Consider the following 15,964-nt stretch of genomic DNA (forward strand, 5'->3'; position numbering starts at 1 on the left):
ACCAGCCTCCAAGCAGAATATAAACCATCTACAATCACTCTTTGCCTTCTATGGGTAAGCCAGTTCTGGATCCACAAAGCAATGTCCCCTTGGATCCCATGCGTCCTTACTTTCTCAATAAGCCTTGCATGGGGTACCTTATCAAATGCCTTGCTGAAATCCATACACACCACATCTACTGCTCTTCTTTCATCAATGTGTTTAGTCACATCCTCAAAAAATTCAATCAGTCTCATAAAGCGCGACCTGCCCTTGACAAAGCCATGCTGACTATTCCTAATCATATTATGCCTCTCCAAATCCTCATAAATCCTGCCTCTCATGATCTTCAACTTACTTACCACTGACGTAAGACTCACTAGTCTATCATTTCCTGGGCTATCTCTATTCCCCTTCTTGATTAATAGAACAACATCCGGAACCCCCCAATCCTCTGGAACCTCTCCCGTTCCCATTGATGATGCAAAGATCATTGCCAGAGGCTCAGCAATCTCCTCCCTCACCTCCCACAGTAGCCTGGGGTACATCTCATCTGGTCCCGGTGACTTATCTAACGTAATGCTTTCCAAAAGCTCCAGCACATCCTTTTTCTTAATATCTACATGCTCAAGCTTTTCAGTCCATTGTAAGTCATCCCTACAATTGCCGAGATCTTTTTCCGTAGTGAATAGTATTCATTAAGTACCTCTGCTATCTCCTCCAGTTCCATACACACTTTTCCACTGTCACACATGATTCATCCTATTCTCTCACATCTTATCCTCTTGCTCTTCGCGTCATTGTAGAATGCCTCAGGGTATTCCTTAATCCTGTCCACCAAGGACTTCTCATGGCCCCTTCTGACTCTCTTAATTTCTTTCTTAAGCTCCTTCCTGCTAGCCTTATAGCTTTCTAGATCTCTATCATTACCTGGTTTTTTGAACCTCTAGTAAGCTTTCCTTTCCTCCTTGACTAGATTCTCAACAGCCTTTGTACACCACAGTTCCTGTACCCTATCATCCTTTCCGTTTCAGTGGAACATTCCTATGCAGAATCCCACAGAAATATCCGCTGAATGTTTGCCACATTTCTTCTGTACATTTCCCTGAAAACATGTTCCAATTTACGTTTCCAAGTTCCTGCCTGAAAGTCTGATATTTCCCCTTACTTCAATTAAGCGCTTTCCTAACTTGTCTGTTCCCTTCCCTCTCCAATGCTATGGTAAAGGAGATAGAATTGTGATCACTATCTCCAAAATGTTCTCCCACTGAGAGATCTGACACCTGATCAGGTTCATTTCCCAATACCAGATCAAGTACAGCCTCTCCTCATGTAGGCTTATCTACATATTGTGTCAATAAACCTTCCTGAACACACCTAACAAACTCCACCTCATCTAAACCCCTCACTCTAGGGACATGCCAATTGATATTTGGAAAATTAAAATCTCCCACCACAACAACCCTGTTATTATTACATCTTTCCAGAATCTGTCTCCCTATCTGCTCGCGATGTCCCTGTTACTATTGGGTGGTCTTATTGACCCCTTCCTCTTCCTAACTTCCACCCACAGAGACTCCATAGACAATCCCTCCATGTCCCCTCCTTTTCTGCAGCCGTGACACTATCTCTGATCAACAGTGCCCGCCCCCACCTCTTTTGCCTCCCTCCCTGACCTTTCTGAAACATCTGAAGCCTGACACTGAAAGTAACCGTTCCTGGCCCTGAGCCATCCAAGTCTCTGTAATGGCCTCAACATCATAGCTCCAAGTATTGATCCACGCTCTAAGCTTAATCCGCTTTGTTCATAATACTCCTTGCATTAAAATGAACTCATCTCAAACCATCGGTCTGTGCACATCCCTTCTCTATCATGTGCCCATCCTCCCTCGAGCCTTCTCTATTTGTGAGCCAACTGCCTCTTCCTCCATCTCTTCAGTTTGAAAGCTCAATTGTGATGTAGGGAGGAAGTCTCCTCGCTGATCAGTTGTGTGGCAAATTTTGTGCGTTGTGGTCTGGACTTTTGCCAGCATTGGCTCATAAACAGGATCGAGGTCCACATATCTGTTTACAGAATTATTCATGGAAAACCGCACTTCTAGGAATTTGTGTTCGCTTGTGTCATGGCTTTCAGTGACACCCAGTCGAATTTGTGCCCCTCTCGATCTTCACAGTTGGTCTATCACAGACCGGTCCATCAACTCCTCATTTTCTGTTAATTCCCTTTTCCCCATGTTTTACTGGGCTCCGTGATTAGGGCAGCTGATCCTCATCCGAACTGGCAGCATAAAAACTCCAGCTTACATCTACTCAAGGCTGGACCATCACCACAGCCTGTGTGGCAATGTGTGTTCCGGGCCGTCGGGAATAGTGAACTCTAAGTTGCTTCGGTACCTGGGGTGCTTTGGGAATTCTGTCACTTTCATGTCCAGCTGAGTATTGCAGGACATTTTCCGCTTCTCTGAGCCAAGATACAAATTGTCTGTCATTTTTGGGTTTTGTTTTCCTGTGTCCGAGTCCAAGTCCAGGCTCCATATCCGAGTCCGAGTCCAAGTCCAGGCTCCGTGTCCAAGTCCAAGTACAGGCTCCGTGTCCGAGTCCAAGTACAGGCTCCGTGTCCAAGTCCAGGCTCCAGCTCCCAGTTTAAGTCCAAGTCCAGGCTCCGTGTCCGACTCCAAGTCCAGGCTCCGGGTCCAAGTCCAGGCTCCATGTCCGAGTCCAAGTCCAGGCTCCGTGTCCGAGTCCAAGTCCAGGCTTCATCTCCCAGTTCAAGTCCAAGTCCAGGCTCCGTGTCCAAGTACAAGTCCAAATCCAGGCTCCATGTTTGTCCAAGTCCAGGCTCCGTGTCCGAGTCCAAGTCCAGGCTCCGGGTCCAAGTCCAAGTCCAGGCTCCAGCTCCCAGTTTAAGTCCAAGTCCAGGCTCCAGCTCCCAGTTTAAGTCCAAGTCCAGGCTCCGTGTCCAAGTCCAAGTCCAGGATCTGTGTCTGAGTTCAAGTCCAGGCTCCGTGTCCGAGTCCAAGTCCAGGCTCTGGGTCCAAGTTCAAGTCCCAAGTCCAGGTTCCGTCTCCCAGTTCAAGTCCAAGTCCAGGCTCTGTGTCCGAGTCCAAGTTCAAGTCCAGGCTCCGTGTCCCAGTTCAAGTCCAGGCTCCCTGTTCAAGTCCAAGTCCAGGTTCCGTCTCCTAGTCCAAGTTCAAGTTCAGGCTCCGTGTCCGAGTCCAAGTCAAGGCTCCATCTCCAAGTCCAAGTCCAGGCTCCGTCTCCCAGTTCAAGTCCAGGCTCCGTGTCCGAGTCCAAGTCCAGGCTCTGTGTCCAAGCTCCTCCTGTTTGTTGTCCAACGTTCACATCCGCGTAAGCATCTAATCCTTGCTCGCTGGCTTCTCTTGCAACTATTAATAAATACATTCTGTTAGTGCTCCCTACGTGTCGGTGTCCTGCACTTGTGTCCACTTCAGTCGTCCGTTGCAACATGGTCGTGCCACTTTACAGCCAGTTGATGTTCACGGATCCTTGTGGATAAGTTTGGCCAATGGTTAAACTGATCTTGGAGGAGGTTAGTTGTAGACCATGTGTCCTTTACCACACTGTACACGAACCAACAGCTGAACTCTGCAGATGAGCATGCCCCCAAGATCACAGCAGCGGTTGGCCAACTAGGCGCCCTGGTGAAACAGAATGGCCACTGCTCAGGTGCCACTGACACATCTCACACAATGGGAGTTGGCTGGGGACATGCTGACCTAGTTTCTAGGGTTGTTTGCCAAGCCTGAAGCTGGGCTGACAGGTCTGTCAAACCCAGCCATCGGTGACCTTCCTTGCACTGTAAGGTCAGAGGTGGAGATGGTCTCTGACATCTGCCCTATGTCAAGGCAGCTTACAGCTCCCTGTAAAGTGGAGCAGTACATGCTCATCCACAAAAATCGACCCTGATCTGATTTCACTTTTCCTGATTGTCCCCTTCCCCTGTACTTCTTCATTCTCTTCAGCCCATCACCCCTAATGGGGCAAAGACCACTGACAGCAGCTCAGCAGAGACCTCTGTCCTGGGCCAGTCTTTTGAGCTGTCCCCAGGCGCAGCCTATTCTCTTGGTGCATCCTCCTTCTCCCGGGATTGAGGGCTTTGGAGCTTCTGTCGATGTTCCTGTAGCTTGGGGTTTATACAGGGTGGGGCTGCTGGCCCCATACCCAACCCTCTCCATTTCACAGCTGAGCTTGAGATTGTTCATGGCAGAGTTCTTCCTCTGTGCCTTTGCCTAACGTTTCAATTACTACACCAATTGTTCCCGGTTTCTCACGCCATGTTCTCTGGCCAACAGCAATAGTAATGCCCACTCTGACCTCAGATATAATGTTCCAGTGAGATGTTGACACCTCTGTTGCCTAACATTCTGCACCCACAGCCAGTCCCAGGATTGAAGGGGTGGTGTTGTAAATTATCCCCTGTCGGTGGTGAGGAAGGTAAATGCAATGTTAGCATTCATTTCAAGAGGACTAGAATATGGAAGTGGGAGTGTAATGGTGAGGCTTCACTTGGAGTATTGTGAGCAGTTCTGTGCCCCTTATCTGAGAAAGGATATTGGAGAGGGTTCTGAGGAGGTTCTCAAGAGTGGAAGAGTTAGCATATGAGGAGTGACGGCTCTCAGCCTGTACTGGCTGGAATTCAGAATGAGGGGGGACCTCGTTGAATCCTATCAAATGGTGAAAGGCCTTAATAGAGTGAATGTGGGGAGGATGTTTCTTATGGTGGGGGAGCCAAGGACCAGAGGGCACAGCCTCAGAATAGAGGGAAGTCCATTTAGAATGGAAATGAAGAAGATTTTTTTTTAGCCAGAGAGTGGTGAGTCTGTGGAATTCATTGCCACAGGTCACTGTGGAAGCAAAGTCATTGGGTAATTTAGGGAAGAGGTTGATAGATTCTTGACTAATCAGGATATGAAGGGATTTGGGGAGAAGGCAGGAGACTGGGGATGAGAGGGAAAATGGATCAGCCATGATGAAATGGTGGAGCAGACTCAAAGTGCCACATGGCCTAATTCTGCTCCTATGTCTTATGGTCTATGGTTATATCCAAGGAACACAGACCAGTAGATACCTGAACAAGACCTAGGTCAGCATTGCAATGGAAGAGAAGGTTGGTAGTTCGGGTTGGCTGCATGTTTGTGGGGTTGTTCACTGAGTCTAGAGGTTAGGTCGCAAATGTTTCGTCACCATCAAGGTGACACAGTGTTATCGATGAAGAAGTGTTGCTGTTGACGAGACCTCTCTGCTGATGATTAAAGGAGGAATTACTTGGCTGCAATCTGCCAAACTGATTTGTACAATTAAGATCAGTTCAGGTTTTCTTCTGAGCGCCAGGTCAGTAGCTGTTGGACATGTTAACCTAGTTTCGAGGGTTGTTGGCCAAGCCTGGAGGTTAGGTCACAAACGTTTCATCACCGGTTGAGGTGACATTAGTGTGCAATTGAGTGTTGTTTCCGCCGAGTGCTCACAGTTATATTGTCTGACTTGTTCTAATTACCAATCCGAACTATGAATTGGACCAATATAAACACGAGCACTCAGAAGAACCCACACTCAATGCAAACTAATGATGTCACCTCAACCGGTGATGAAACGTTTGTGACCTGACCTCCAGGCTTGGCAAACAACCCTAGAAACTAGATCAGCATGTCCAGCAGCTACTGACCTGGCGCTCAGAAGAAAACCTGAACTGATCTTAATTGCACGAATCAGTTTGGCAGATTGCAGCCGCGTAATTCCTCCTTCAATCATCAGCAGAGAGGTCTTGTCAACAGCAACACTTCTTCATCGATAACACTGGACAACATTGTTTTTCAAATGTGTTGCTTCCCCAGAATTTTGTGTTTATGATAGACACATGAAGCTGAAAATTAAATATAATTTCATGCAGGAATTTTGGAAAAATATTGATGTATTCCAGTTGCCCTGATACCGTTTCTCCATGACCGCAATGTCCTGGTGAAACCTTTCACCGTGCTCGTTACTAACAGTGCCAAGATTTGCAGGGAGGAAGTCTAAATGGAAATGCCACAAATAAATCTTTAGTGACATGTTTGCACTTGATGGTTTTGTATGCTTGGAACATGCTTTCAACCAGCTACACGTAGTTTGATGCTCTGTAGTTGCCAAGTAAATTTTTAACAACATCCTTGAATGCTTTCCATGTGATTTTCTCCGGTCCCACTAGAAGTTCTTCAAATTATCTGTCATTGATGACCTGTTTGATTTGTGGATTGACAAAAATGCCTTCCTTAATCTTAGTATCAGTTATTTTGGGAAACATCTGTCTCAAATATCAAAATCCTTCACAGAAATTTATCTCCTATCTAAAACCTGTCCTGCCTTGCAGCATCTGCTCGGCACAGGCATGCCTGGACAAGATAGAAAACTTTTCAGCTTACATTATGGGCAACATTTTAATTGAAATGGAATTATGAGTTGAAATAGCAAACAGGCAATTTCAAAAAAAGTGGTGCATGATAGAGAAATTTCATGGCGATTTATATAATCAACAGCCCAAAATCCATAAGATACGCTCAAAGATATTCAGAAAGCAAAATCTTTGTTGTCTAGTGTAACCCTCTCAGGTTCAGCTTTCCTTGATGACGCTTGGCTCTGAATAAGAACAAATGAAGAACGGAGTAACAAAGAGATTGCGGTCATCCTCTATGAAAACCAGCTCCAACTGAAAGGATAGCAACATTCCAATGAAAACATTCAGCCTACAGAACAGTGACGTTCAAATGGCATGAAACCTGCTGCTTCTAGAAGAATACAAAGGCAACCATACCACAATTACCAGAAAATTCACTGACCAATTACATATACACAAGTTGGTTCATTGATCCTGTTGTAGAAACCATTCTATAGATTTGCTGAGTATGCCGACAAGGAAATGAATATCAGGATTGATTATTGTGACAAATATGTACGTTGATAATAAAAGTTACTTTGAACTTTCAAATACTGGAGGAACTCAGCAAGTCATGCGACATCTATGGTAGGGAATAAGCAGTCATCATTTTGGACCATGACATGATGAAGGGTCTCATCATCCGTCCTGATGAAGGGCCTTGGTCCAAAATGTTGACAGTTCATTCACCTCCGTAGATGCAGTCTGAGGTTCTGACTTCATCCAGCATATTGTGTGTGTTACCCTTGTACAATAAGATGGATTTTGGACCTCACAATCTACCTTGTTATGACGTTGCACCTTACTATGACCTTCCCTCCAATGGTTTCACTCTGTTGTTGTTTTCCTTTGTTTTCCCTCAATGCAGATTTCCCTCAGCCATCAGGCTGAAACCAGGAGAGGTAACTTCACTCGGCCCCTCATTGAGCCTACAGCCAATGGACTCACTTTCAAGAACCCTTTGTCTCATGTTCTTGATATTTATTACTTATTTATTTGTTTATTATTATTTCTCCATTTTGCATTTGCACTTTTTGCTGTCTTCTGCTCTCTGGTAGAACAGCCCAGTTGGGCAGTCTTTCATTGATTCTGTTATGGTTATTATTCTGTGGATTTGCTGAGTTTGCCCACAGGAAACTGAACCTCGGGGCTGTGTGTGGTGACAGATACGCACTTTGATAATAAAATTACTTTGAACTTTCAACTTCGATTATATAAAAATACAAGAAAGCATTGGAATGTTAAACTACAAGAAAAATTCAGGACAATTATTAATTGTATACCAAAACAAAACCCATATCATGAAAAATGATTGCAGTGCAAGTTCAGATGTTGGAGGCAGTCACACTGACTCAATGAGGAACGATGTCTGAGTATGTGGTGGAAGGGAGGTGAGAGTGACCACTGTCGGAAGCATCGAGTGTTGACCTCAAACATCTGGGTGATCCGTACTCTGCACTGTGACAACACCCCCACCACACACACACACACACACACACACACACACACACACACACACACACACACAGTGGTGAACTACATATACCTGTCTGGACACGCCCCCTGCTGACTGCTCCTGTGGCTCCTCCCACAGACCCCGGTATAAAGGCGATTGAGGCCTGAGCCCGGCCTCTCAGTCTCCAGGATGTAGTATGGTGGTCAACCACTGTTTGTTGTCTCTTCCAGTCAATAAAAGCCGATATCTCGCCTTTACGTCTCAGGGTGAGTTATTGATGGTGCATCACACACACACACACACACACCTTCACCTCAGTCCTTCTCAGGCCAGAATTCAGCTGGCAGTGTGTCTCTGCTCCTGTATGTAAGGAAAGATTCATCCCTGGGGCAGGAATTATCTGTAGAAGCCAAACAATGGCTGATGTGTTTTTTCTCTAGAGGGGGTCCTGCACAGACAGTGAGGTCCTGGCTGTCTTAGTCAAAGGGGCTAGCCCAACAGTATCTGTTGATTCTTGCATGATTGTCAGATCAACACCTTGCTGAAGAGGATATTAATGATACTGTACTGTACACCCTCCTCTCTCTTGCCCTTTTCTCCTCTCTCCTCTCGCTCTTGCACCCTTTCATCTCTCTCTGCTTGTTCCTCTCCCTCTCTGTTCTGTCTGCCCCCCATGTTCAATTTGCCTCTTCTTCTCTCCATTACATCAGTCTGTTTCTGATCACACGTGAATCTGTCTCCTCTCTCTCTCTCTCTCTCTCCCTCCTCTCTCTCTCTCTCTCTCTCTCTCTCTCTCTCTCTCTCTCTCTCTCTCTCTCTCCTTCCCTGCCTCCCAGACTCCTTTCTATAAATTTCTTTCTCTCCCTCTCTCTTTCCCTTCCTTCAACTCTCTCCTCATCACTCCCCCTGAATTTTACTTTCTCCATCTTTCTGTGTTTCTCTCTGAATGTCTTGCTGGGTGACTCTCTCTACGTCTCTCTTCCATGGTCTCTCTATCTGTTGCTCACTCTCTCTCTCACACACACTCTCTGTTTCTATATGTGTGTGTGTATGTTTCTGTGCATGTCTGTAGGTCTGTAGCCCTGTCTCTGTCTCCCTGTTTCTCTTTCGATCTGCCTCTATTGCTGCCTCTCGATGTGTGTGTGTGTGTGTGTGTGTGTGTGTGTGTGTGTGTGTGTGTGTGTGTCTCTGTCTGTCTGTCTGTCTGTCTATCTCTGTCTGACTCTTTCCCTTTTACTCTCTCTGTCCATGTTCATGTCTCTCTGCCTTTCTCTCTCACTCTATCTGTCTCTCTCAGGGTGTGTGTGTGTGTGTGTGTGTGTGTGTGTGTGTGTGTGTGTGTGTGTGTGTGTGTAGCCCAGTCTCTATCTCTCGCTATCTATGTCTGTCTCTGTGACTCTCTCTACTTCCATTTGTCTCTTTATCTATATCTCTCACTCTTTCCATGTGTATCTCTCTCTCTCTGTTTCTGAGTGTATCTCTCTCTGTTTCTGTGCCTATCTCCCTCTCTCTCTGTTTCTGTGTGTATCTCTCTCTCTCTCTCTCTCTCTAATTCAGTGTGTATCTCTCTGTCTCTGATTCTGTGTGTGTATCTCTCTCACTCTATTTCTATGGGTGAATCTCCCTCTCTGTTTCCATGCGTATATCTCCCTCTGTTTCTGTATCTGTATCTCTCTCTGCTTCTCTGTGTATCTCTCTCCTTGTTTCTGTGTGTGAATTTCTCTCTCTCTGTTTTAGTGTGTAACTCTCTCTCTTTCTGTGAGTGTATCTCTCTCTCTGCTTCTGTTTTTGTATCCCTCCCTCTCTCTGTTTCCATGTGTATCTCTCTCCGTTTCTGTATCTTTATCTCTCTCTCTGTTTTGTATGTTTGTATCTCTCTCTGTTTCTGTGTGTGTATCTCTTCTCTCTATGTTTCTCTCCGTGCCTCTCTCTGTTTCTGTGTGTGTATCTCTTCTCTCTATGTTTCTCTCCGTTTCTATCTCTCCCTGTTTTGCATGTTTGTATCTCTCTCTGTTTCTGTGTGTGTATCTCTTCTCTCTATGTTTCTCTCCGTGCCTCTCTCTGTTTCTGTGTGTGTATCTCTTCTCTCTATGTTTCTCTCCGTTTCTATCTCTCCCTGTTTTGCATGTTTGTATCTCTCTCTGTTTCTGTGTGTGTATCTCTTCTCTCTATGTTTCTCTCCGTGTCTCTCTGTTTCTGTGTGTATCTCTTCTCTCTATGTTTCTCTCCGTGCCTCTCTCTGTTTCTGTGTGTGTATCTCTTCTCTCTATGTTTCTCTCCGTGTCTCTCTCCATTTCTGTGTGTGTAACTGTGGTAACTTCTACTTTACAAAAGGACCATTCGACAATTTTATGGCCAAAACAACATCTTTATTGGGGACGGCAAATGATATTTACAATACAGAGGCTTCCAGGTACCTCGTGCGGCCTGGGTGGTGGAACTACATACAATGCATACTGGGAGTAAAATCCCTGTCCACCCCTGACCCCAGCCCCTTGTTACCAACAGCTTCCTGATTAGTATTAACTTACTGTTAATAATACTCACATGACAACACTTCTTCCCCTTTAACATCCAACATTTCCCAAATATAGAAGAACTGGGAAATAAAAACAGTGGTATCATTAGCAACAGGTTACCAATACAAACACCTAAAAAAACGTGGCAAATTCAACATTCAATCAATTCAAAACAACCAAAGAAACTATCCAATCAAAGATTCAGTCTGTCAGGAGGTTTGCGTGGGCGCTGTGATCTACGCACTACTCCCGGTGACCCAGCAGGCACCGCTGGTGAGGGAGTTTTGTGTGGATCTAGTGTTGGGGACACAAGAGGGGTCTGTGTGTCCACGTGAGAATGTCCATCCTCTTCAGGGGACTCTGCCCCCTCTGCCAACATCTCTCTCTCTCTCTCTCTGGCAAAGTCACTGGTGGACATGCTTCCCCAGTAGTCTGTCTCACCATTGGAAACTCCATGGAACTGTCTACCTCTGAGCTGGAATCATGACGCAGGTGCACATGGTCCTGATGTCTGTGGAAAACACGCCCCCATCAGTCAGCTTAACAACATAGGAGACTGGGCCACTCTGCTTAAGAATAACCCCAGGTAGCCATTGCTGATTGTTTCTCACATAGACATTGTCATCCCGTTCTAACTGTCTGTCTCGCGCATGTTGATCATGTCCCTCCTTCTGCTTTTCCTGGTTTCTCTGCACTTTTGCCTTCATGTCCGGGTGCAGCAGGCCCAATCTTGACTTAGGCCTACGCCCCATCAGCATCTCTGCTGGAGTGTGTGCAGTCATAGTCTGTGGAGTGAGGCGGTATTTAAACAGGAAACGTGAAAGCCGGGTACTAAGAGAGTCCCCTGTCATCCGCTTCAGGCCTTCCTTCACTGTCTGAACAGCCGGCTCAGCCAAACCATTTGAGGCTGGGTGGAAAAGGGGGCGTCCGAATGTGACGAACACCATTCTGCCACATGAACTCTCTGAACAGCTCACTGGTGAACGTCGGGCCGTTATCAGTGACCAGAGTGTCAGGCAACCCGTGGACTGCAAACACTTGCCTGAGTTTGTCTATGGTTGAGGGGGCTGTGATGTTGCTCATGATGTGAGCTTTGATCCATTTGGAATGCGCATCTACCATACAAGAAACATCTGCCCCATAAAGGGGCCAGCAAAGTGCAAATGTAGCCGAGACCAGGGGTAGACTGGCCACTCCCATGGGTGCAAAGGAGCTGGTGGCGGCATGATCTGATTGGTCTGACATTGCGTGCATGATTTTACCTTGTTCTCCAGATCCTGGTCCATTCTTGGCCACCAGACGTAGGATCTTGCAAGGCTTTTCATTCGAGACACCCCTGGGTGAGTCTCATGAATTTCCTGCACAATCTGTGAACAGCCAGGGGGAGGCACAATGACACTTGTCGCCCCCCAGAAAATGCAACCATCCTGCAGACTCAGTTCAGTCTTGCGCTTGGCATAAGGCCTCAGTTCCTCTCTTTCCACAACTCTGGGCCAACCTTGTAAAAGAAAAGTCTTGACTTGAGACGGGACTGGGTCCCCCTCTGTCCATTGCTTGATCTGGGTCGCCTTTACAGGTGTCATGTACAGCCTCTCCAATGAAAACACCGTCTCTGGAGGCACATATGTAGTAACAGCTGTCTCAGGTAAAGGGAGTCGACTCAGTGCATCGGTGTTTGCATTATCCCCACCCGCTCTCTACACGATAGTATACTGGCAGGCTGACCATGTGAGAGCCCAACACTGTATCCTGGCTGAGGCTAGCGGTGGGATGCATCTGGTCTCCCTAAAAAAGCTCATCAGTGGTTTATGGTCCGTATAAATTGTGAATGCACGTCCATAGAGGTACTGATGAAAACGTTTGACCGCAAAAACAATGGCCAGACCTTCTTTGTCTAGCTGTGAAAATCTCTTCTCAGCAGCCGTCAGGGTACATGAAGCAAAACCAATAGGCTTCTCTGAATGGTCCTCCATTACGTGTGCATACTTAATTTCATGCCAGTTGAGCCAGATTTTGCAAAGCCAATCACGGCCCAAAAGACTTGGGCCCACTGCCCTTAGCCATCACCAGCCTGGCTTCAGCCTTCTGACCCTTGGCTGAAATATCCAGATATAACACTCCTAAATGAGGTATGGGCTGCCCCATATAGGTCCTGAGTTTGAGCTTAGACGGTCTGATGGGAGGCAGGTTGGATCCCCATGTCCTCCTGTAGGTCTCTTCACTAATGACCGATGCAGTAGCCCCTGAATCAATCTCGAACTTAATGTCCTTTCCCCTGACAGTGACTGTGGCATAATATGGTTCAGGTGGTCCCTCATCCGCTTCCACCCCAAGCATGTTGTAGACACACGCTGCCTCTCCGTCTGCTTCTCCTCGGTGGTGTGAGGCTGCCTAAGCCTGCTGAGCTTTCCCTGCCCAGGCTCAACCTTACCCTTTATGCTCCTGCACTTTTAACTAAATGTCTACAAGCATGGCAGACAGCATCTCTGAATTCGCAAACATCTGCATCGTGTGTTCCTCCACACCGAAAACATTCCACCCGCTTTGCCTGTTTACCAGTCTCCCTCCTGACTTGGAGCCCTGCCGTCGACTGCGACCCCCCATGTCCTTTCTGGATATCCTTGGCATTATTAGCAGCCATCTCCATGCCTTGGGCAATCTTTCTTGAAAGTCAACGATGGGATTTCCCCCAGCAAGCGGCGTTGTACAGCGTCATTATTAATGCTGCATACTAATCTGTCACGGAGCATGTCATCCAACACGGCTCCGAAATCGCAATGCTCCGACAGCTGCTGAAGCTCGGCCACAAAATCACCCCCAGACTGACCTGGCTTCCGGACACGGCTGTGAAACCTGAACCATTGAACTATCACCAAAGGCTTCGGATTGCGGTGGTTCCCCACGAGCTTGACCAGTTCGTCGTATGGAATTTCTCCCCGTTTCCACAGTTCCTTATCAGTTTGTACGTCTTTGCCCCACACACACTCAGGAGAATAGAGCACCTCTTAGCCTCCTCAGTAATTCCATTAGCACAGAAAATGTGGCCCTTGTACTCCAGCCAATCCTCGGTTCCCTCAACAAGTTCACCGATAGTCCTGAAAGTAGCCATCTGAACGCAAGGCTCCTCGTCCGTTCACAGCTCCTGTTCGAAACGGGCCAACATGTCCACAAAACCAGTTCAACTCGTTGCCAGAAATATGTGGTAATTTCCACTTTACAAAAGGACCACTCGACAATTTTATGACCAAAAGAGCATCTTTATCTGGGACGGCAAATGATATTTACAATACAGAGGCTTCCAAGTGCCTCGTGCGGCCTGGGTGGAGGAACTATATACAATGCATACTGGGAATAAAACCGCACTGACCCTGGAACCCAGCCTCTTGTTACCAACAGTTTCCCAATTAGTATTAACTTACTTTTAATAATACTCACATGACAACAGTATCTTTCTCTGATTCTGTACGGGTATCTCTCTCTGTTCCTGTATGTATTACTCTCTCTAATTCAGTGTGTATCTCTCTCTCTCTCTGATTCTGTGTGTGTATCTCTCTCACTCTCTGTTTCTGTGTCTGTAACTCTCTCTGTGTTTCTGTTTTTGTATCTCTCCCTCTCTCTGTTTCTCTGTGTATCTCTTTGTGTTTCTGTATGTATCTCTCTCTCTCTCTCTCTGTTCTGTGTGTGTAACTCTCTGTTTCTGTTTCTATATCTCTTCCTCTAACTGCTTCCATGTGTATCTCTGTTTCTCTGTGTATCTCTGTTTCTCTGATTCTGTGTGAATCTCTCTCCTCTATTTTCTGTGTGTGTAACTCTCTGTTTCTGTGTGTGTCTCTCTCTGATACTACATGTATCTCTCTCTCTCTGATTATGTGTGTATCTCTCTATTTCTGTGTGTATCTCTCTCTCTTTCTGTCTGTGCATTTCTCTCCACTGTTTCTGGACTGTATATCTCTCTCCCTGTTTCTGTATGTCTATGTCTCTCTGTGTTTCTATCTGTATCTCTCTCTCTGTATTTCAGTATGTATCTCTCTCTAACTCTGTTTCTGTGTGTATCACTCTCTGTTTCTGAGTGTGTATTTCTCTCTCTCCTCTCCCTCTCTCTCTCTCTCTCTCTCTCTCTCCCTCTCCCTCTCTCTCTCTCTCTCTCTCTTCTCTCTCGTCTCTCTCTCTCTCTCTCGTCTCCTCTCTCTCTCTCTCTCTTCTCTCTCTCTCTCTCTCTCTCTCTCTCTCTCTCTGTGTTTCAGGTGTAGCTCTCCCTCTGTCTCAGTTCTGAGCGTGTATTGCTCGCTCTCTGGTTCTCTGTGTATCTCTCTCTCTCTCTCTCTCTCTCTCTGCTTATGTATCTCACTATTTCTGTGTGATCTCTCTATGTTTCTGTGTGTATTTCTTTGTGTTTCTCTGTGTACTCTCTCTCCATTTCTGTCTGTATCTGTGTATGTATGCCTCTGTTTCTGTGTGTCTCTTTCTCTGTTTCTGTGTATGTATCTCTCTCTCTGTTTCTGTGTGTATCTCATTTCTCTCTGTGTCTCCCTCTCTGTTTCTCTGTGTATATCTCAATCTCTGTTTTTGTGCCTGTATCTCTCTCTCTCTCTCTCTGCTTCAGTGGGTATCTCTCTTTCTCTTTCTGTCTGTGTATATCTCTCTCTCTCTCTTTCTGTGTGAATATCTCTCTGTCCATTTCTGTGTGTAGCTATCCGATTCTGTGTCTATATATCTCTCTGTTTCTGTGTATTTCTCTCTCTCTGTTTCTGTTTGTGTATCTCTGTCTCTGTTCCTATGTGTATCTCTCCCTGTTTTATGTATGTGTCTCTCTCTTTGTCCCTGTGTTGTATCTGTCTCTATATCTCTGTTTCTCTATGTATCTCTCTCTGTTTCTGTGCTTGTATCTGTCTCTCTGTGTGTGTATTTCTCACTCTCCATTTCTCTGTGTCTCCCTCTGTTTCTATCTGTGAATTTTACTCTCTGTGTTTATGTGTGTGTATGTCCCTATCTCTCTCTGCTCCTGGTGTGAATCCCTCTCTCTCTTTCTATGTGTGTATCTCTCTCTATCTCTGTTTCTCTGTACCTCTTTCTTTCTGCTTGTGTATCTCTCTGTTTCTGTGTGTTTCTCTCTCATTTCTTCTGTGAGTATCTCTCTCTCTCTCTCTGTTTTATGTATGTGGGTCTCTCTCTGCTTCTGTGCATATCTCTCTGTTTCCATGTGTGTATCTGTCTTCTTTCTGTGTATCTCTCTCTCTGTCTCTCCCTATGTTTCTGTGTGGATCTCTCTCTGATACTGCATGTAACTCTCTCTCTTTCTGTGTTTCTCTCTCTGTCTGTTCTGTGTTTGTACCTCTCTGTTTCAGTATGTGTCTCTCTTTTTTTCTGTGTGTGTATCTCTCTGTCTGGGTTTCTTTCTCTCTTTTCCTCTATGTCTTTCTCCCTTACCCTGTCTGTCCTTGCTTATTCCTCCATCCCTGCATTTCTCTTTCCTGATTCCAGTGAACGTCGCAGGCTTCTCGCCATTAAACACTCCACACCGTACTGACCAACACCGCCTCACCTTTTTAGTGAGAGATGCCACAGGCCGTCACATTTCAC

Source organism: Hypanus sabinus, chromosome 11 (assembly GCF_030144855.1).
Source record: "Hypanus sabinus isolate sHypSab1 chromosome 11, sHypSab1.hap1, whole genome shotgun sequence".
Taxonomy (NCBI): domain Eukaryota; kingdom Metazoa; phylum Chordata; class Chondrichthyes; order Myliobatiformes; family Dasyatidae; genus Hypanus; species Hypanus sabinus.